The following is a 23,870-nucleotide window of genomic DNA, read 5'->3' on the forward strand; positions in this document are numbered from 1 at the left end:
TTACACCTCACACTCGTCCATTACCAGATTAACGATTCCTTACACCACATAATGAGTCCTAGGAACCAACCTTTGTAGTCACGTTGTACCAGACATTTTTGTCTCCCCTATTCAGTTTATTAACACTTCAATAATTACCAGATCTGCATTCTTCTGTTCTTCTTATCTGTAAGGTTTATGCTCCACATTGCTATAAGGCTAGACTGCACACAAATGGCTTCAGAAAACGATATCATAGCACTTAAAGTTATAGTAGAAGTTAACAAGCTTCTCTTTTCCAGGAAGGTTCTTCCTGTTATTGTGAATCTACTTTTTATTTAGTCTACTTCCGCAATCGTCAAGTTTGCCCTACATGTAGCAAACCTCTGTTACTTTCAGTGTCTAACTTTCTAATCTGATTCCACCAACGTCATTTGATTTAATTCGTATACTCTCGATTACTATTGTTTTACTTTTGTTGTCATTCATCTTATAACAAGACACTCTCCGTTTCATACAAATATTCTTTCCAGTCCGTCGCGTTGTCAGACAGATTTACAGTGTCATTGCCAAAACATGAGGAATTTATTTCCTCTCCAGGAACTTCAATTTCCTTTGCAAATTCCTCCTTGGTTTTCTTCACTACATAAGAATAAAGTGGGTAATAGACTGCAACCCTGTCTCATTCAATTCAAAGTTATTGCCTCTGTTTCGCTTCCTTCTACTTTTATACTGCTGTCTGATTTCTGCACAAACTGGACAGAGATTTTCGCTTCCTATAGTTTTCTCAACTATTTTCAAAATTTCAGTGAGTCACGTTGTTTCTCTGAAACCACAAAAGCTACGAGTATAACTTCTTTAAATCTGTCCTCGTCGATAAATCGTTATGTCAGTACTGCGTTCCGTGCTCCTATATTTCTCCGAACCTAAGTATCACCTACCACCGTAGGAACTGGACTATCGAGAGCCGTTGTTTATATATGATGTCTACTAACACGAAGTGAAGAAATGCCCATATACGAGGGACGTCTCATATTGCTTTAGACATTTCTTTTTGCATCAGTCATGGTACGCTATTAGAGTCGTCATTAACTGCAAGTACAGGATGTAGAACTTTGGTCGAAGCGCAAGTGTCAGGACAATCAATAGAAATGTAATCCCTGCCCATTTTCCTCGCTGTTCATTCATTCATTTCCGTGTTCGGTCAGCATTTCCAAAAATAGCAGCTCCGATAGCTTTGTCACTTCCTTCGTAAACGTCTTTTATTGTGCACGGGTTGTCCAGGGTGGGGGCATACAAGGAGGTGGCTTGGATCTTCTTCAGCCCCGCAGTCGCAAAAGATGTCAGCGCTCGCTGGAAGGATTCCCCATAACTTCAGTTTGTTCTTGCAACGGGGGACGCCCACTCTTAGGCGATTGACGGACCTCCATACAGGATATTTTAGGTTTGCGCCAGGAGCTAGTTCTCCGTTTGGTGAGACGTCTACGGACAGTAAGCTCTTCCATGTTGCAAGTCGAATTGCCTCTGGTGCTCCTCCAGTGGCGCAGTCCTCCTATAAAGGGGACTCTTGCGGTATTTAAGGGGGGATCTTGCTGCCTGATGACCATACAGGGGATGTCAGCCGTCGTTCTCCTGCTTTGTTCCCTCAGTGTCTGAAGCAATGGCACTCCGGATTTTGTGTGGGGCTATTCCAACAATCGGAATTCCTAGCCATTGTTATGACGTGAGTGGGCAACACAGAGTGTGATCATCTAGGAGAGCGCTGGACAGCGTGTTTGCTGTGCAAGCCGAGTGCGCACGCGGCGGACATTCACAGGCGATTGGAGACTGTGAGGAGAGCGTGCACCATGACGAAAAGTGCTTTTGCAACACGTCAATGCTGGTCTCATCCGAGTGGGAAAATCACGGTTGCCGTCGCTGAAACTGGGTTCCAAACACTGCCATACCCATCGCATTCTCATGAATTGACTCCTTTAACTTCTGTCGCCTCTCCTCGAATCATTTTTCTGGAGTCGGTCGCACCAACCGCACGACTGCTGCCTGCATATCCTGAGAGCTTCGGGAATTTTGTCTGCACAGAGATGTCCTGCCGTGGGTGCGACCGACTCAAGAAAATGGCTCGAGGAGGACCTACGGAACTTAAAGGAGTCAAGTCAAGAGAATACGATGGATGCGGCAGTACGTGGAACCCCATTTTACATCTACATCTACATCTACATCTACATTGATACTCCGCAAGCCACCCAACGGTGTGTGGCGGAGGGCACTTTACGTGCCACTGTCATTACCTCCCTTTGCTGTTCCAGTCGCGTATGGTTCGCGGGAAGAACGACTGTCTGAAAGCCTCCGTGCGCGCTCTAATCTCTCTAATTTTACATTCGTGATCTCCTCGGGAGGTATAAGTAGGGGGAAGCAATATATTCGATACCTCATCCAGAAACGCACCCTCTCGAAACCTGGCGAGCAAGCTACACCGCGATGCAGAGCGCCTCTCTTGCAGAGTCTGCCACTTGAGTTTATTAAACATCTCCGTAACGCTATCACGGTTACCAAATAACCCTGTGACGAAACGCGCCGCTCTTCTTTGGATCTTCTCTATCTCCTCTGTCAACCCGATCTGGTACGGATCCCACACTGATGAGCAATACTCAAGTATAGGTCGAACGAGTGTTTTGTAAGCCACCTCCTTAGTTGATGGACTACATTTTCTAAGCACTCTCCCAATGAATCTCAACCTGGTACCCGCCTTACCAACAATTAATTTTATATGATCATTCCACTTCAAATCGTTCCGCACGCATACTCCCAGATATTTTACAGAAGTAACTGCTACCAGTGTTTGTTCCGCTATCATATAATCATACAATAAAGGATCCTTCTTTCTATGTATTCCCAATACATTACATTTGTCTATGTTAAGGGTCAGTTGCCACTCCCTGCACCAAGTGCCTATCCGCTGCAGATCTTCCTGCATTTCGCTACAATTTTCTAATGCTGCAACTTCTCTGTATACTACAGCATCATCCGCGAAAAGTCGCATGGAACTTCCGACACTATCTACTACCTAGGGAAGTCGTGGTTTTCCGGTTCGTTTGGGGGCGAGCGTTGTTGTGTTGCAATAGTCCTCTCCGTGACAGTGTGGACTCTTCACAAACTGCCACCAACCGCCTGTGAATATCCACAGTGTTTACATTCCCCCCTCCTTGATGATCGTATTCCATGTTGTCCGCCTACTTAATGATGGCACTTGGGTTTACACTCTCAGTGATTGTCCTGCCACCTGCAGTTAGACCAAACTACTGCATACCAGCAACTGTATGACAAGTCCAATAGCGCACTATGAGAGGCAGGAAAAAATAAAGAGCAAAGCAATGAGGGGAAGTCCCTCGCGTGCCTCTTACGTCAAAAAACAACAGCTGTTCTTTGTCTACCTAGTGCAAAGAAATTTCCACGAACTTGAATACAACTGGATTTAGAATATTGTGTGGACTTAACTCGGGTTAATAACGAATCGATGTCGTAGTGGGTGTAAAAATAAAGAATAAACAAATAAAATTTTCTAATGTAACTCAGAATTTACCTCTTTTTTTCACGACTGGTAACCATCTGCTGTTGGTAATAATGCCAAGTCGCACAGTGTTTTGAAGTGCACGTTAAACTGTGGTTCCCCCTCCCCCACCCCCCCACTCTCATAACTGATTGGGATGATGACAGGAAGACCGTACCATGTCCAATAATACCATGCCCAATAAAGCAGTGGAGTGTTCGAACCAGCTTTAGGATTTATAAAGAATGACTATTATCGACAGTAGTATGACGCAGTCAGTCGATTTCCTCACGCAGAGCTGGTTCTCTGGGACATTCGGCACTGAGAACCCCTATTCCCGCGGTATACATTTTCTTGTTGTTTCGTTCAACAGTACCGAAACGCAACCGCTCAAGCGATTTTATACGAGGCGAGGGCAGTCTTTGTTCATGTTTCGCGTGTAACTGTCGTATGCAATACAACGGCTGCAAAAATCTATGAGCAGTTGGATACGTTGATAAAATACGAGTTTGGAAATTTTCCGTCGAGCGGTAGGGCTGCATTGAGTGATAATCGGTTTATCCGTCGAGGGCGGGGTTGGCGAGAGAAGGGGGCTGGCGTAATTACACACAAAATCAATAAATACTCTGTCATTGTTAGTCGGTACCATATGTTAGCTGGCTGTATCATTATTTGACCAGTAATTAAGGCTACCATCAGCAGTTATGGAGTGATAGATTGATTTGGGGAAGCAGTGCAGCAACGGCGAACTTCCGTGCAAAAGTAGAACTAAAATTTAACTCCTAACCTTAGTAGGACTGGGTATAACCGTTTTTACGAAGTGCATTTACTTACGAACTTAAAACACTAAATACTGTAGCTGTTTTCCTTTCGAATCAAGAATGGGTACCTAAAATTGAACAGCTTTAAAATTCGCAAAGATAAGAGAAAAGTTTTCGATTTGGAGAACACGGTCAGTTCTCATATCGAACGACGATCATGTTTGATATGAAACGTGTTCTCTCAGTTGATCATCCCTTACCCATGTCCGAACGTCGAAAAGAAAAACTGTTTACAGGTTGAGGAAATTTTTACCATTTATTCAATTTAATACCAGACCAGCTTCCAGTTTCGTATAAATATTGCACAAGAATAAGTAACTAGGAGCATGCACGGTTTGGGACTGAAAACATCATCAAAACCCGGTACGCATTTATTTAGTATTAAGAATGGAAGTGCACAACTTTTTTTTTCTTTTTAAGTAAGAGTAATCATAACTGTAATTACTGTCTCAAAAGTTTTAAAAATTAAGAACATTTATATCAGAAATATTATGGCTACGTCGACATAAAAAGCAAATAGATAGATGAGCAAGCAAAATTAGCAGAAGAGGCAGCAAGACAAGGAAATATGAAAGAGCTCTACAATATTACCAAACGGTTGTCAATGAACAACTTCAGACATGAAGGACCACTTAAGAACATGGATGGGGTGATGCTTACAACTCAACAGGCACAGGTACAGAGATGGGAGGAACACTTCAAGGAACTGTTAAATTATGAAGACAACCAAGAGGAACAGGTAAGAGATGTTCCAGAGGAAGTCGAAGAAGATCAAGATATAAATTTGCAGTGCCCCACAATGGGCGAAATTAGGATTGCCTTGAAAACACTAAAAAATACAAAGGCTCCAGGCCTAGACAACATAGTACCGGTGCTCTTAAAAGCAGATATTTAAAATACTGTTAAAATGCTCCATCCTTTGCTGAAGCATATTTGGCTTGAAGAGAAATCTCCAAAGGAGTGGAAAAATGGTTTGGTGGTAAAGCTCCAAAAAAAGGAAAATTTGTCAGACTGTAGCAACTGGCGTGGTATTACATAGTTGTCAGTGCCCAGTAAGGTTCTCACCAGAATTATTTTAAACAGAATTAAAGAATCCCTTGAAAAGCGACTGGTAAAGAACAGGCCGGTTTTAGGGCACAACGCAGTTATGTTGATCTTATTAACACTCTTAGGATCATTTTAGAGCAAAGCAAAGAATTCCAAGTAACCATGTACCTGGCATTCATTAATTTTCAAAGGCTTTCGATTCCGTGAAACATAAAGTGCTCTGGCAGATGTTGCGGAAGTATGGCATACCACAGAAGATCTTAAATATCATAAAATATCTATATGATGGCTACAGATGCTGCGTACTCCACAAGGGAAATATGACAGAGCCCATAAAAGTAACAAATGGAGTCCGGCATGGTTGCATTTTGTCACCAACACTTTTTCTACTTGTTCTAGACTCTGTTATGAGAAGATTCACAGCAGGCAGGAGAGGAGGAATCCAGCGGGGGATCCATGAACGTCTGGAGGAATTGGATTTTGCAGACGACATAGTTTTATTAGTTCAAAGGCTGACTGATATGCAAGCTAAATTAAACTTCCTGAAAGAAGAAGCACAGACAGCTGGCCTCAAGATAAATACAGGCAAAGCAAGGGAAATGAGAGTAAATTCAGGAAACATGGAGGTGCCACTGTTAATAGGTGAGCAGCGGGTGGAGACTGTCAACTCATTCCTGTATCTGGATGGTATAGTGACAGAAGATGGTTGGAGCTGGAGATGACGTGAAAAACCGCATTAAAAAGGCAAATGCTGCCTTCATACAATTGTATACAATATGGAAAAATAGAAATATCAACTACAAAACAAAAATCCGTATTTTCAATGTGAAGGCTGTCGTTCTGTACGCCAGTGAAAGCTGGAAAATGGATAAACAGATAACATGCCAGCTACACAGCTTAATAAATAGATGTCTTCGACGCGTCATGAATATCTGGTGGCCAGAAAAAATATGTAATGAGGAGCTCTGGCGAATAACAAACGAGATACCTATAGAAGACCAGACACGAGAGAGAAAGTGGGGTTGGTTGGGGCACACCTTCAGAAAACCAGTTGGAGCCATCGAGAAAAAAGCGTTGGAATGGAATCCCCAGGGAACAAGGAAGAGAGGAAGACCAAGGGGCACATGGAAGAGGACAGTGGAAGGGGAAGCAAAAAGAGTTGGCAAAACCTTGGCAGAATTGAGGCAAATGGCCAAAGACAGAGATGTATGGCAAGTTCTCCAGGATGCCCTATGCCCCCATAGAGGCCAAAGGAATGAAGTAAGTCAATACCAGACCAGCTTCCAGTTTCGTATAAATATTGCGGAAGGATAAGTAACTAGGAGCATGTACGATTTGGGACTGAAAACATCCTCAAAACCCGGTTTGCATTTATTGAGTATTAAGAATGAAAGTGCACAACTTTTTATTCTTTTTAAGAAAGAGTAATCATAACTGCAATTACAGTCTCAAAATGTTTTAACAATTAAGAACATTTCTATCTGAAACATTATTGAAAATCAAAGTGAAATTAGGTTTTCTGAATACCTGTACAAAAAGCATAATGTTCGTTATACGTTTTTATATAGGGTGTTACAAAAAGGTACGGCCAAACATTCAGGAAACATTCGTCACACACAAATAAAGAAAAGATGTTATGTGGACATGTGTCCGGAAACGCTTGATTTCCATGTTAGAGCTCATTTTAGTTTCGTCCACCTACGCGCTGCAGTCATGGACTGTGCGGCTGATCACGGCGGAGGTTCGAGTCCTCCCTCGGGCATGGGTGTGTGTGTTTGTCCTTCGGATAATTTATGTTAAGTAGTGTGTAGGCTTAGGGACTGATGACCTTAGCAGTTAAGTCCCATAAGATTTCACACACATTTCACACACCACCTACGCTCAATGGAGCACGTTATCATTATTTCATACGGGATACTCTACCTGTGATGCTAGAACATGTGCCTTTACAAGTACGGCACAATATGTGGTTCATGCGCGATGGAGCTCCTGCACATTTCAGTCGAAGTGTTCGTACGCTTCTCAACAACAGATTCGGTGAACGATGGATTGGTAGAGGCGGACCAATTCCATGGCCTCCACGCTCTCCTGGCCTCAAACCTCTCATTTATGAGGGCATTTGAAAGCTCTTGTCTACGCAATCCCGGTACCAAATGTAGAGACTCTTCGTGCTCGTATTGTGGACGGCTGTGATACAATACGGCATTCTCCAGGGCTGCATCAGTGCATCAGGGATTCCGTGCGGCGGAGGATGGATGCATGTTTCCTCGCTAACGGAGGACATTTTGAACATTTCCTGTAACAAAGTGTTTGAAGTCGCGCTGGTACGTTCTGTTGCTGTGTGTTTCCATTCCATGATTAATGTAATTTGAAGAGAAGTAATAAAATGAGGTCTAACACGGAAAGTAAGCGTTTCCGGACACATGTCCACATAACATATTTTACTTCTTTGTGTGTGAGGAATGTTTCCTGAAAGTTTGGCCGTACCTTTTGGTAACACCCTGTATAAAAGAATGAAAGCGGCTTCCTGCTTCACACACCCGCAAAGCGTGGCGCTGGCGAGAAAAGCCATCCAATCAACCCGGCAGAGCGCAGTAATCAGGGCGCAACATTTTCAATGCGATGGGTTTTGTCGGCATTTCCCCCCTCCCCCCCCCCCCCCCCGGCGATTTTTTTCTCTTCCACATTTTGTTTTTTTTTAATGTGTCGCCGCGAGCCGGATCGTGCGGCTATTAAGCGGATCGTTTTTGAAACGTATTTTGTGAGTATTGTTACACATTCATCGTGGTTAGAGATATGGCGGGGGAGGATGGATGATGGAAGCCGCCCGGACGGCCTCGGCAAGGCCTAGCGAATCGCCAGCACACCCGCACACACGAGAAGGAGCGTTCGTCGAATGTGTGTACTTGTATTGTGGTGTCGTTCGCTGGGCGATAAACGGGCGGAAGCCTCTCTAAGCCTTTCCTAGGAATATATTCCAGTCTTATGCTGGGATTGCAATTTTCACACGGTGCAAAGGCTAGTGTTATCGGCCAATAAGCATCGAGGCCATTACAGGCAAAGCAATGTCTCACTGGAAAGGAATGGGTGAGGTAATAACCCTATGCCAAGTAGAATTTTTACAAGCAGTTTCTTTTATTTTTAACTTACAGCACTTTTTGATCCAACATTTTCTGGTGAAGCGTGGAGCTTGTAGATTGGACGCTCCAGGTTAGTGACCAGAGTCCTGGAAGGCGTCGATGAAATATTTGCTGTGGGACGGGATTGGAATGCAGACGAATTGTGGTAGCCACGGATAACCATCTGCATATGTTCAAAGATGTGTGTGTGTGAATTCTTAAGAGAGCAAATTGCTGAAGTCATCGGTTCCTAGACTTACACACTACTTAAAATAACTTAAACTAAATTACGCTAAGGACAACACACACGCCCATGCCCGAGGGAGGACTCGAACCTCCGGCGGTAGGGGCCGCGCGATTCGTGACATGGCTCCTACAACTGCACGGCCACTCCGTGCGGCTCTGCAAATGTACCCTCCAAAATTGTGGATGGGAAAACTTATACTAAATGGAACAAAATGACTTTGATTTATAACAGTAAAAAGCTTATTAAAATGATAGTCGTCATCAATAGCTTGCCTGCCTCGCGGCAGGTTTTGACTGCATAGCCCACCATGCATCTCTGTGTTCTGCGTTCCTCTTCATTCTTTAGTACCCTCCTTGTGGCCTGCTGACATCATTCAGCATCTGGAATCTTCTTCCGTTCTTCCGTCTCTTTCCCGGAACGAAACCTACAACTGCCTCTACTACAAGGCAATCTCTTCTTAGATTGTGGCCTATCCAGTTTAGTTTACTGTTCTTCACCGTCAGCAGCATCTTCTGTTCTTCTCAAATTATACTCAGTAGTTCTTCATTCATGACTTTATCAGTCCAGCTGATCTCCATTCTACGGCATATCCACATTTCACAAGTTTCAATTCTCTTCTCATCCTGCTTTCTCAAAGTCCACGTTTCTGCTCCATACAAGGCCACGCTCCATATTAAGCACTTAACAAACGGTTCAAATGGCTCTGAGCACTATGGGACTCAACTTCTGAGGTCATCAGTCCCCTAGAACTTAGAACTACTTAAACCTAACTAACCTAGGGACATCACACACATCCATGCCCGAGGCAGGATTCGAACCTGCGACCGTAGTGGTCGCGCGGTTCCAGACTGAAGCGCCTAGAACCGCTCGGCCACTCCGGCCGGCAAGCACTTTACAAGTCGCTTCCTTAATTCCTTGCTTAAACAACTACTTAGGAGTTTTCTCTGCTTTTGAAATGCCTCTTTCGCCAGAGCCATTCTCACTTGTTGGCGATCCATGCCATCTTTAATCCAACGTCCCAAATACTTAAAGCCATTACCCGTTCTATGATTTCTGACCCCAACTTAATTTTCACTTTTCTTTTCTTTAGGCTACGCTTTTGGTTAGCTTCTTATTGATTTTCATTCCTTATACTGCACAGGCTTCATTCAGGTCATTTAGTATTTGACTCAGCGTCTGTTGATTTTCTGCGAGGATCGCCACGTCATCTGCAAATCCTATACATTCAGTTTACCGCCCACCTATCCTGACGCCTCTTGCCCCTTCCGAACAGCTTTCCAGTACTTCGTCCTGACACATGTTAAACAGGATCGGCGAGGGACAACAGCCCTATCTAACACCTCTCCCAATCTTGCTGTCTTCGGAGATCCCATTACCTATTCGTACCCGAGATTTCTGTTCAGGTACAGATTTGCGATCAAAATATATATATATATATATATATATATATATATATATATATATATATATATATATATATATATATCCTCCTGGAAATGGAAAAAAGAACACATTGACACCGGTGTGTCAGACCCACCATACTTGCTCCGGACACTGCGAGAGGGCTGTACAAGCAATGATCACACGCACGGCACAGCGGACACACCAGGAACCGCGGAGTTGGCCGTCGAATGGCGCTAGCTGCGCAGCATTTGTGCATCGCCGCCGTCAGTGTCAGCCAGTTTGCCGTGGCATACGGAGCTCCATCGCAGTCTTTAACACTGGTAGCATGCCGCGACAGCGTGGACGTGAACCGTATGTGCAGTTGACGGACTTTGAGCGAGGGCGTATAGTGGGCATGCGGGAGGCCGGGTGGACGTACCGCCGAATTGCTCAACACGTGGGGCGTGAGGTCTCCACAGTACATCGATGTTGTCGCCAGTGGTCGGCGGAAGGTGCACGTGCCCGTCGATCTGGGACCGGACCGCAGCGACGCACGGATGCACGCCAAGACCGTAGGATCCTACGCAGTGCCGTAGGGGACCGCACCGCCACTTCCCAGCAAATTAGGGACACTGTTGCTCCTGGGGTATCGGCGAGGACCATTCGCAACCGTCTCCATGAAGCTGGGCTACGGTCCCGCACACCGTTAGGCCGTCTTCCGCTCACGCCCCAACATCGTGCAGCCCGCCTCCAGTGGTGTCGCGACAGGCGTGAATGGAGGGACGAATGGAGACGTGTCGTCTTCAGCGATGAGAGTCGCTTCTGCCTTGGTGCCAATGATGGTCGTATGCGTGTTTGGCGCCGTGCAGGTGAGCGCCACAATCAGGACTGCATACGACCGAGGCACACAGGGCCAACACCCGGCATCATGGTGTGGGGAGCGATCTCCTACACTGGCCGTACACCACTGGTGATCGTCGAGGGGACACTGAATAGTGCACGGTACATCCAAACCGTCATCGAACCCATCGTTCTACCATTCCTAGACCGGCAAGGGAACTTGCTGTTCCAACAGGACAATGCACGTCCGCATGTATCCCGTGCCACCCAACGTGCTCTAGATGGTGTAAGTCAACTACCCTGGCCAGCAAGATCTCCGGATCTGTCCCCCATTGAGCATGTTTGGGACTGGATGAATCGTCGTCTGACGCGGTCTGCACGTCCAGCACGAACGCTGGTCCAACTGAGGCGCCAGGTGGAAATGGCATGGCAAGCCGTTCCACAGGACTACATCCAGCATCTCTACGATCGCCTCCATGGGAGAATAGCAGCCTGCATTGCTGCGAAAGGTGGATATACACTGTACTAGTGCCGACATTGTGCATGCTCTGTTGCCTGTGTCTATGTGCCTGTGGTTCTGTCAGTGTGATCATGTGATGTATCTGACCCCAGGAATGTGTCAATAAAGTTTCCCCTTCCTGGGACAATGAATTCACGGTGTTCTTATTTAAATTTCCAGGAATGTATATATATATATATATATATATATATATATATATATATATATATATATATATATATATATTCCTTACTGTAATTTCTTATTAACAATATTAGCTTATTCCCAAGAATAAGCAGCTTTCACATTCACACAGTTAATACTCGGCAGAAATCACACCTGCATTTGGAACGGACTTCCTTAACTCTTGTGCAGAAAGGTGTGCAGTATACTGCTGCATCCATTTTCAATAAGCTACCACTACAATTCCAGAATCTTAGCAGTAATCCACGCGATTTCAAATCGAAACTGAAGAGGTTCCTAATGGCTCACGCCTTCTATTTTGTCGAAAAGTTCCTTGAAAAATTAAGCTCTTTCTTGTTGTGTTGTTGATTGCCTTTACTTAAAATTATGGCTTGACTTTTTCCGGGTTCATAAGCATTTTATCTTTGTCTGTTATCAATTTTATGCTGTAATTTCATGTAATGACACGTGCCATGCCCTTGGAGATTTGCTCTTCAATTTTTGCCCTACGGAATTTGACAAGTAAATAAATAAATTAAAACCCAGTACCTGGAACGGTGATTTGGGGTTCCATATGTTCCAAAACACTATCTCTTCTTGAAACTTCCTGGCAGATTAAAACTGTGTACCAGGCCGAGACTCGAACTCGGGAGCTATGCCTTTCGCGGGAAAGTGCTCTACCAACTGACCTACACAAGCACGACTCACAACCCGTCCAAACAGCTTTAGTTCCGAAGTACCTACGTCTCCTACCTTCGAAACTTCGCAGAAGCTCTCCTGCGAAACTTGCAGAACTCGCACTCCTGGAAGAAATGCTACTGCGGAGACTTGGTTTTGGCACAACCTGGTGGATGTCTCCAGAATGAACTTTTCACTCTGCAGCGGAGTGTGCGCCGACACGAAACTTCCTGGCAATTTAAAACTCTGTGTCGAACTGAGACTCGTACTCGGCACCTTTGTTTCTCGCGTGAGAGTGTTCTACCAACTTAGCTACCCAGGGCTGCCACTCTGCCATCTTCTTCACTTACAACACCTACCTCTAGTGCTGAATAATCGTGCATAGAAATGCGTAATTTTCACATTGATTGAACCTAGTTTGATGTTAATCGGAGTAGAGATTCTATAAAATTTCTAATTATTGTCTAAGGCAGGTAGTACGTTCCGCATTGAATGATGGGCTGCAAACCACTGAGTGCAGGTCGGTATAATCTCGTGTAAACTGGAAAATGATAGCATGGAGAATTTCATGTAAAAGAATGTTTGAATATAAATCCACACAACTGTCTCCAGGGACAGTTAAACAACGACAGCGTGAGTAAGATTATTGCTCAGAAACCACATAGAACAGATAGTTCCAACACGGCAGAAGAAAAAAATGGTTCAAATGGCTCTCAGCACTATGGGACTTAACAGATATGGTCATCCGTCCCCTAGAACTAGAACTACTGAAACCTAACTAACCTAAGGACAGCACACAACACCCAGTCATGACGAGGCAGATAAAATCCCTGACCCCGCCGGGAATCGAACCCGGGAACACGGGCGCGGGAAGCGAGAACGCTACCGCCCGACCACGAGCTGCGGACACGGAAGAAAACAAGACAAAAGAAAATGTGCACAAGTCGGAAAAGATTGACAGTGGCCGATTTTTAGGGAGAAGGGATTAAATTAAAAATGTTGTTTCGTTCTGATGGATTACTAGCAAACAGATTTGTACAAAGTTTGGAAACCCACTCTTTAACAAAGGTACAAATACCAGATCTCCACATAGGATACACGCTTGCAAGTCGTCAAAGTTTCTGTGAAATCCACCACCTAAACCCTCGCAATGGTAATCAAAAAAATAGTTTCCATGAACTACAAGTTCGAAGTGAATCATTAACAAAATCGTATTGAATGTGTTTATTTCCTGCTCATAGTCAGCGGCGTCTTACCACTAAGTCGCGCCGCAAACAGCTAACCGCGCCATCAGACTCCAAACAAGACTTCCCGCTAAGTTCGCCAGAAGGCAAGTACCTCTTCAAACAAGTGAACCAGAATTCGCCGCGAGGTGAGCTGTGACCTAATTGGTCAGTCTATCTGGATCTCAAAGAATAAGTCCGTAACACAGCACAGACCGATCAAAAGCATGTAGACGCAATTTCGGAGGAGAGGGTGGCGGTGGTGAGGGAGGGGGATGGTGTAGTGCGAGGGAGGAGCTTGCGTTGCTATGTACATCCATGTAGCTGAGAGCATTGACAGCTTACAAAAAGTCATCGCCGATTTTATTGACCAAAAATCTCGAATCTTTGCTACTTACCTGTATGTATTACTCTATCTTCACTTTTTATTTATATTCTTGTGTCCTGATCTCTCTACAAACCATAACTTCCATTGCCAGTAGGTTCAGAGTGCAAAAATCGTTCTTTAGTAAGTCTTTTTCTTTAGGTATTTCACAGTAGTGGTAATGTCATGATTCATTTCTCCATGTCATAAAGTTCTCAACATTTTTTCTCACTGGCTACTGCTTGGAAAATGACACATTTCATCGTGTATGTGTGCGCTGCTCACAGATGAGCTAGTTAAAAATCCACAATTCCGTATTGAGTCATTTGTGTAAGTAAAGCTCTCTGTTGCTTCTTAGAACTAACATTAGTCGACAGTTAAACATCGCTATAGTTCAATTCTTTTATCTTGGCGGCTCGCGCATGCCCGCCCAGACGCGGAAGATTGCTGCGTTGCCAGTTGCAAACGACGCACGCGCCATGAGAAGCAGCGCCATAGTATAGCATAGTTCGCAAGCTTACGTTTAGGGGGGAGCGCGCAGTTCATAAGTAAAGCCACCACGGCTGCATTAACCCTCTCGCTGCTACAGAGACGTGCTCCCTGCATTCCGCGCTGTGCGCGATTTTGTCACTGCACTGCTTGCCTGTGCTGACACATGGTGTTCCGACTGCTTTGACACTCTTATCATTCGATTCCACAAAAACTACTTGGCCCAAAAATTAGATTTTTACACATCTTCTTGACCGGTACCTTCCCCCCACAAATGACTCAATTTTGTTTCGATGTTCAACGCAATTATTATGCAGCATTAAATATAGTAAACCATTGCACGAAATTTTGAAGAGTTTGCAGAGGTAAAAGCCCATAGAGTGTACTTTCCGTATGGTCGATTTTAGTTGCCACAATGTTGAGAATGAAATGTGAACAAGATAACTAAATTTCATATAAAATTTACTGTATAACAATATCTCATTTAATTTAAGTACCACATACGTGTCGTATGTAATCTTGAGAAATATTCTGTCTTTCGCGACTGTAATAAAAGTTTTATTTACATCGGGCGCGTTTGGCTTTATTTTAAAGCACTCCAATCAATCAAAAGGAAGTAGACAAAATACATTAAACAAAGTATACGCTATGGACTTTTACCTCTGCAAACTCTTCAAAATTTCGTGCAATGGTTTACTACATTTAATGCTGCGCAATAACTGGGTTGAACATCGAAACAAAATTAAGTCATTTATGGGGGCAAGGTATCAGTCAAGAAGATGTGTAAAAATCTAATTTTTGGGCCAAATAGTTCTTGTGAAATCGAATGATAAGTGTGTCAAAGCAGTGGGAACACCATGTGTTTGCACAGGCGAGCAGTGCAGTGATGACAAAATCGCGCACAGCGCGGAATCCGGAGAGCACGTGTATACAGCAGTGAAAGGGTTAATGAAGAGACAAAGCACTAGAGATTTCAAAAAATTGCAGTCAAACGAACAAAATTCGTGAAGTAAGGCACTTCGATATTGTTTTTAAATAAGGAAAACAATTAAGCACTGCACAATGTTTGAACTCTTTACCTTTCGCTTAGTTACCCGACGCTTTTACTGTTACGCTAACGCAACTCGTCCTACAAAGTAACTGCGTGAGGACTCTAACAGGTCACGCAAATTACTGACAAACACTGTTGGTATGACTATGAATTACTCACACTTCGTCGAAGTACAATAGGAAATAAACAATTACTGCTGTTCTTTATTGCGAAAAAGCGGTTCGTGAGATTGATACAAACACCATTCCTTGCTATCGCCTGAATTAGGAGTCTTATTGCTTGTTTGGTTCAATTAATTAATAGAATATGAAGCAGTTGGTATAAAGAATGCTTTTTCCAAATTTTCTACAAAAGAAAGTCTGCTATCAAGACATTGCTTTTGTTCTATTACTTTATTTATGACTGAACGTTTCTAAAACTGAAGACACTCGTCCGTGCTCTGCTCTGCAGTCGAGATCTGGCAACGTCGTTCTCTGTTCATTGGCTGACTGTGTTTTGTGACGTCAGATGCGCAGAACGAACCTAAACTCGGCCGCCAACATAAGTGACGCGCACTTTAGTGTCATATTGGAATGTTACTTGTTGCTCTCGATGCTGTTTCTGCTGCGGCTCCCATCAGCGTCTCAGTACAGCCGATGACTGTTGCAATCTACACTCCTGTGCAAATCTTACGGACGAAAGTAGCTTCCGCGTGATGTGTCACTCTCAAGTAACATAGCTCGGTGAAACTTGCGCCATACAGAGGCAAAACTGCTACATTATAGTATAGTAGGTAACTGAAATAAATACACATTGAGACAAAGAGAAATGGCGCTTTTATTCACAGACAGTATACACAGACAGTAATCACAGAACAGCAATACGTGCTCTGAAAGTGCCTTACTCCACAATGTCTTTGGATGCATTTCGTAGTCCCGCCGCTAGCCATTTAAGGTATGTACAGCATTATCGGAGATGATCGTAATGCTGTTTCTTGGTGTTATAGTGCGGCGCAGTATGATGTTGCTTGTGCGTACTGACCGCCACACCTTTGAACTCGCTACCCTGGCCGGCCAGTGTCATTGTGACCCTGTGGAGATGCGCTTGGAAAGAGAGCACCAGTGGGAAGTGCTGGGGAGATGTATTGCGGCACCCCCACATTCACCAACGACCATGCAGACCGAGAGAGATGGCGCAGTGATTCGTACCCTGGACTCACGTTCGAGAGGACATGATTCAAACCCGCGTCTGACCATCCTGATATAGATTTTCCGTGATTTCTCTCAATCGCTTCGGGAAAATGCCGGAATGGTTCCTTTGAAAGGGCACGGCCTATTTCCTTCCCCATCCTTTCCTGATCCGAGCATGTGCTCCTTTTCTAATGGCCTCGTTGTCGACTGAACGTTAACAAATCTTCTCTTTCCGATCTTCCAGCGGGTGTTGACCGCACTGATGGCGGAATGGAACACCCAGTCGCAAGTACGCCCTACCAACCTTGTAGCCAGCATAGAAGAACGTCGCAGAGCATGTATTGTCGTCTCTGGTGATGACAAGTTCTGTTAAGAACAGAATCCCGCCTTTTGCAATGTCCAGAGTCCATCATGAATTGCGGCGAATTTACTGTAATTATTGTCTTTGAATAAAAGTGTCATTTCTGTCTGTCTCGTTGCATGTTTCTTTCAGTTACCTTCTGTGCTATGCTGTAGCAGTTATTTCTATGTATGGTTGAAGTTTCATTAAGCTGTTACTTAGTAGTGACACCGCGTATGAAAACTATTCTCGTCCTCACGTTTTACACACCAATGTAGAGTTCCCATGTACTTACTGTCTCCACTTACTCAACACTGTACAGTAATTTACACAACAAAAATTGCCTGTCAGTATTCGAGTTTTGAGTAGACTATTTACTGGCTGAATTTTGGATTGTTCTAATGAGCAAAAACCATTTGCACCGATTGTGTCGATGTTATTCCATACTTCATACAGCTTATATTTCTTCACATCGGATGGGCTTCCTATGGAATTTTCTAAATAATTGGCGTCCGAGTCATTTAAATTCTTGAAGTCAAAGCAGTATGTGGGACAGCTTCTCTGTAGTGAGGACGATAGCAGAGAGAAAACGGAAGATCGAAACTTCGTGTCGGACAGGTTGGAGACATGGAGTGTCTCAGCTAGAGAAGCTCTGCCCACACGAAACGTTGCTGGCTGTATACAAATCCAAGTCAGCCACACATGTTAGCCTATAAACAATGATGGAACAGACAGTGAGTCTCCCCATTGTTCCATATGTAACTTCTGTAATTTAAGTTAAACGAAAACAACTGCGGAATAAATTGGTCAGCAAGCGACCACTGTCAGTCTCTTTTGCAAACTGTCCACTTTACGAAACCTGCACTAATGTACAGTCTTATGGGCGTGTGATCGGTGATGGTATTCCGCGATATGAACTAAATATTGTTTATAAACACCGAAATCTGTATTGTGACATTTACAGAAATTATGTATGCAATTACTCCTTTTGCTTCATTTTTCGTGTCGCTCCGAATAATGATTCCATTGTATTAAAAAAATGTACGAGGGCGGGCTAAGAAGTAATGCCTCTGAATTTTTTATTCTGTTCTCAACATTGGTTGAGGTATCACATGTCAAGCATATTACTCGGCTGACTTTCGTGCTTCGCTGCCGCAAGTTGCAACCCTCTGCCGCCTAACATGGTGGTATGTAACTTAGCTGCGTCGGCGCGTGAGAAACTGAAAACATGGATTCGAAGAACACGGCCACATGTGGAGTACTCTCTCCAATACGACAATGCAAGTCCACAAACGAGTACTGCGACATCTGCAACAATCCGACGCTTTGGGTTCAACGTCATCAAAAATCTTCCATACCGTCCCGATTGCACGCCATCCGATTTTCAGCTGTCTCCAAAACTTCGAGGACTTCTCTTTGATGGTGATGAAACGCTGCAATCAGAGGGGAGGTTGTGGTTCCGGCAACAGTGTAAGACATTCTACAGTGACTGTGTCAAGAAAATGGTCTCTCCTTGGGAGAAAACTGAACGTTGCCAGGGTTACTATGTTGAGAAACGTGTATGTGGAGATGAAGAATAAAGATTTAGAATGTCAATAAAGTTTGTTTTATGTAAAAAGCTTTAAGAGTTTTCCCACAAAAATTCGGAGCCATTACTTTTCAGCAAAACCTCGTAGGTAAATGGCAAGATTTTGGTTGGTTTTATTTTTCCTTTCCCTGTGCAACGCTCGGAAAACATGTGCGTGTGTAAACAGTTTATTTTGAGGTACACTGGAGAGGCAGGTTGCTTCTTTCTGCTTGGATACAGGACACTCCCTCATTACGTAAACGTCTGTGTCAAACCAGAGCGCTTTGTAACTTCTCTGGAATAGCCTTACGTTTACACAAGTACACATGAATTTGTAATTTTGTTTATTATGATATTTTTGCTTTAAGGCCTTCATCATCGTGCTTAGAAGCAGTGAGTTCGCAAAGAGAGGGACGAAAATGTATACTTCTTTCATTAAATTTAACAAATTACTGTAATGCCCGTAAATCATGAATTTCTAACTGGTGGGGTGGGTAAATAATTTTTCTCGTGTGGTCTGGAGCTTACTTCTCAACACGCCTCAGTGACCGACTGAAGGTTTCAAGTTACCACACGTAAATTTTACTAGTAGCTGCTCGTGATTTACTTATTCACTGATGACGTCAAGAGATCTGGTTATTATTCATGGACTTATTTCGGCAAGTTTTAGATAATTAACAAGTAAGAATCAGGGCCCTTCGTCATAAAGCTTTGCGCATTATGCCGGTGCCATTTTTATTGCTTCACCCGCCGCAGAAAAAAGATCCACAGGTTCCAAATGTTAAAAAAAAAATATTCTGTCTACAAGACATTATCTTCATACATTGTGAAAATATAATATCTATGAAAAATAAAGTTTTATGACAGCGACAAGCAGGATATTATACTGTGAGTGGATTCTATGTATGGGTAAATACCTAACTGCAATAAAAATCTCTCATTAGAGTACAATGGTGCGAAGATATAATTATGGCAGCAGTAGATGCAATTTATATTCCCAGGATAACTACCGCATCGTGTAAATTGACATTTCCAGCATCAAGCGTAGATCTCAAGACGTGATCAACAGTATTTATGATGACGTACTGCACTAAATGTGTGTAAAAAGTCCTCGCTTTTGTTATTGCTTCAGTTATGAGCAAAACCTCGAGCTTTCGGCTAAATATTGCAAATGGCTTAAATGGCTCTGAGCACTATGCGACTTAACTTCTGAGGTCATCAGTCCCCTAGAACGTAGAACTAAAACCTGAGGACATCACACACATCCATGCCCGAGGCAGGATTCGAACCTGGGACCGTAGCGGTCACGCGGTTCCAGACTAAAGCGCCTAGAAACGCTCGGCCACCCCGGCCGGCGAAATAGTCCCATAGTTCTCAGAGCCATTTTTGAACCATTTACGACGTGTTTGGAACAACCTTTCCACTCTTCTTATAATATTGAGTTTACAGTGGCTGTATCCTTCTCCTTCTTATTAGGGCGTTTAATTACTTTGTACGCTGTTCTTTGGCTGCTATGAAGGTCGTTTTAGATTTTAGTAACAACTCTATTATCTGATCTTTGGTTATTATTACAACTGTTTTTACTTTGTTTATATTTATCATTAAGTATACACTATAAGCTTTGTTTTTTTCCTGTATGCCTGAGCTACTTCGTTATTCTGTATTTTAACATCCATCCAAATACTTTATTTACGCTTTTTACAATTGCTTCAAATGCAGTGTTGTGGTTGCAAGTACTAATATTTTCCCATTCTTTTTCTACATTTCTTCACTGTTTAAGTAAGCGCTTAGCCAGTTTTAACGTAGGCCCGTAATTCCCTGATCCTGTGGTAGATACTGTTGTGACTTGGCAAGACAGCCGAGCCACTATAAGGTGAAGCCGAAAGCACGCGTTTAAGCTCACGCAGGCTGGCGTGAGGTCTGGAACAGGTAAAGTAATTATACTATCAAGAAAAGTACGTAGCTTCTGGAATACTTAACTTTAATCCATAATTGGTGAACATCGGTCTGACGGTACATGCGTCACAATATATATAGCAAAGGATAATGGCGCCTTGCTAGGTCGTAGCAAATGACGTAGCTGAAGGCTATGCTAACTATCGTCTCGGCAAATGAGAGCGCAATTTGTCAGTGAACCATCGCTAGCAAAGTCGGCTGTACAACTGGGGCGAGTGCTAGGAAGTCTCTCTAGACCTGGCGTGTGGCGGCGCTCGGTCTGCAATCACTGACAGTGGCGACACGCGGGGCCGACGTATACTACCGGACCGCGGCCGATTTATAGGCTACCACCTAGCAAGTGCGGTGTCTGGCGGTGACACCACAGATATACTTTAAACACTTCTTCAGTTTCCATCTTAGTTTTATAGATCGATCTTGTACTTCTCCATCCAGCTATCAAAGCGATTTTTGACCACAGTAGGTAGTGATCAGAATTCATACCACTGCCACGAAACACTTCTGCAATTGGCGGTGATATAACCTATAAATGACACACTACCACGAACTTATCTTTTCTAAAAAAGAAATATGTCGACATTACATAGATTGATGCTGTATAATAGGTATGAAACAGCCAACGGGTTGTAAGAAAATTTTACGATTACCAGGTATCGGTGTGTTCACCATAAAATTCACGATTACATAAAAATATTATATACTGAGGTAAAGTGGGATCCCGATATGTGCATTTACAGATCTCAACATCACAGCGAACAGTACGAAATGTATAACAAGGAAGTGCTTCGGCAGAAATGTCATTTGTACTCACGTGGCTTCTCCCGTGTGACTATAGCCGCACTACACGGATTATCGAGCATTGTCCGCGGCTCGTGGTAGTGCGGTAGCGTTCTCGCTTCCCACGCCCGGGTTCGCTTCCCGGCGGGGTCAGGGATTTTCTCTGTGTCTCGTGATGGCTGGGTGTTGTGTGATGTCCTTAGGTTAGTTAGGATTAAGTTAATTTTTTATTTTTATGGACTTGTAGTCCGGGGTGATATGCTACAATACAGCATCGCCGGTCTATTGCGGTCTAACTGTGTTGGTGAGGCGGTAAATTTTGACTCCGTCACTGCAATTCACTTTGGAGGTGTGGCGGAGGGGCTTGTAGTCCCGTACCACCATCTGACGGTGATGGTACTACATGAGTCAGGCACAAAAACATTGCCCAACATAGCGAGGTGAAGGTAAGGCGGTGGGATCACCGAGGAGTGTGAGCTTTGACCAGTTATTAATGCCGAGTGCAGTATAAACTGCCTGCGAGAATTGGACGTTCCGTGCTACGGAATAAGTAACCAAGGTTGTATATTTGAGTAGTCTGTGTGACGCGATTACAGAGATCGGACGTGTTTTATGTTGGAGAGATTGAACTATTGTTATGCGACGCTATTATGCTCCATTGTGAATGTTTAGTTAGTCGATGGCACAAAAAACAAATTCCAGAAAATAATAAGCATTCAAGGTGTGTATTCACCAGTTTCTAAAAGATCTGACGAACATTCTTCATATATCAAGTGACGTAGATCGATCGGACGTGCTGTGTGGAATGATACTGCGAGCCTGCATCTTTTCACGGTCAATTTTCTTCGAGAGAATATTTCAGAAGCAATAAACTTTACGTTGATAAAAAAGTTAGACACATCAATCCATACGCATCATACAACAGAGCACCTAGTTGTGTCGAACGGTCTTCGTAGTGAAATAAACATTTTTAGAGACTTTAAGTGAAGCAGTTCCGACGACGAGTATCAGTGAGATGGACGCTGCGGGACATATATCTGGTTCTCTTGTGATATTTAAAACTAAAGGCTTATATACTTTAGCTTTTAAAAGACTGAAGCTAAAAACTAACTAAAACCACTGGAAATCAAAACTAAAAATAGCAAAAATAAATAAGAAGCATAGAATTTTCTTACACAAATTTTCTTAAATAAATAAATAAAATTAATGAAAATACAATAAAGAACGTATTCGCTAGGAGAGTGAGCAGAAATTTAATGGGTTATGGCAGCAGATGACCGATCCAAGTGCTTTTGCTAACAGCACGATATCTTCTGCAGCGCCTCTCCTGGGCTCGTGACCAAATCAATTGGGCCCTCGACGATAGGAAAACCATGGCCTGATCAGAGATGATGGTAGGGTTCGTGTGTGGTGCAGACGTCACGAAACCACGGATCCCAGCTGTCAACAACACACTGTCCAAACCGATAGGGACTCCGTAATGGTATGGACTGGCTCTTCTGGTCCAAATTTTAACTGTAAATCGTTATGTTCGGTTACTTGGAGACCATTTTCAGCCATTCATGGACTTCATGTTCAGAAACAGCAATGCAGATATTTGGATCACCATGTGCCATGCTACTGGACCGCAGTTGTTCGCGATTGGTTTGAAGAGCATTCTGGACTGGTCGAGCGAATGATGTGGCCATCCACCGAACATTTATGGTACGTAAGAGAGGTTAGGTCTTCCACAAAACCCTGCACCAACGACACTTTCGCTATTATGTACGGCTATAGAGGCAGCATGGCTCAACATTTCGGCAGGGGCTTCCAACGACTTGTCGACTCCATGCCACGTCGAGTCGCTGCACTACGCCAGGCAAAAGGAGGTCCAACATGATACACTACTGGCCATTAAAATTGCTACACCAAGAAGAAATGCAGATGATAAACGGGTATTCATTGGACAAATATATTATACTAGAACTGACATGTGATTACATTTTCACGCAATTTGGGTGCATAGATCCTGAGAAATCAGTACCAAGAACAACCACCTCTGGCCGTAATAGCGACCTTGATGCGCCTGGGCATTGAGTCAAACAGAGACTGGATGACGTGTACAGGTACAGCTGTCCATGCAGCTTCAACACGATACCACAGTTCATCAAGAGTAGTGACGAGTATTGTGACGAGCCAGTTGCCCGACCACCATTGACCATATGTTTTCAGTTGGTGAGAGATCTGGAGGATGTACTAGCCATGGGAGCAGTCGAACATTTTCTGTATCCAGAAAGGCCCGTACAGGACCTTCAACATGCGGTCGTGCATTATCCTGCTGAAATGTAGGGTTTCGCAGGGATCGAATGAAGGGTAGAGCCACGGGTCGTAACAAATCTGAAATATAACGTCCACTGTTCAAAGTGCCGTCAGTGCGAAGAGGACGTGACCGAGACGTGTAACAAATGGCATCCCATACCATCACGCCGGGTGATACGCAAGTATGGCGCTGACGAATACACGCTTCCAATGTGCGTTCACCGCGATGTCGCCAAACACGGATGCGACCATCATGATGCTGTAAACAGAACCTGGATTCATCTGAAAAATGA

Source organism: Schistocerca americana, chromosome 3 (assembly GCF_021461395.2).
Source record: "Schistocerca americana isolate TAMUIC-IGC-003095 chromosome 3, iqSchAmer2.1, whole genome shotgun sequence".
NCBI lineage: Eukaryota > Metazoa > Arthropoda > Insecta > Orthoptera > Acrididae > Schistocerca > Schistocerca americana.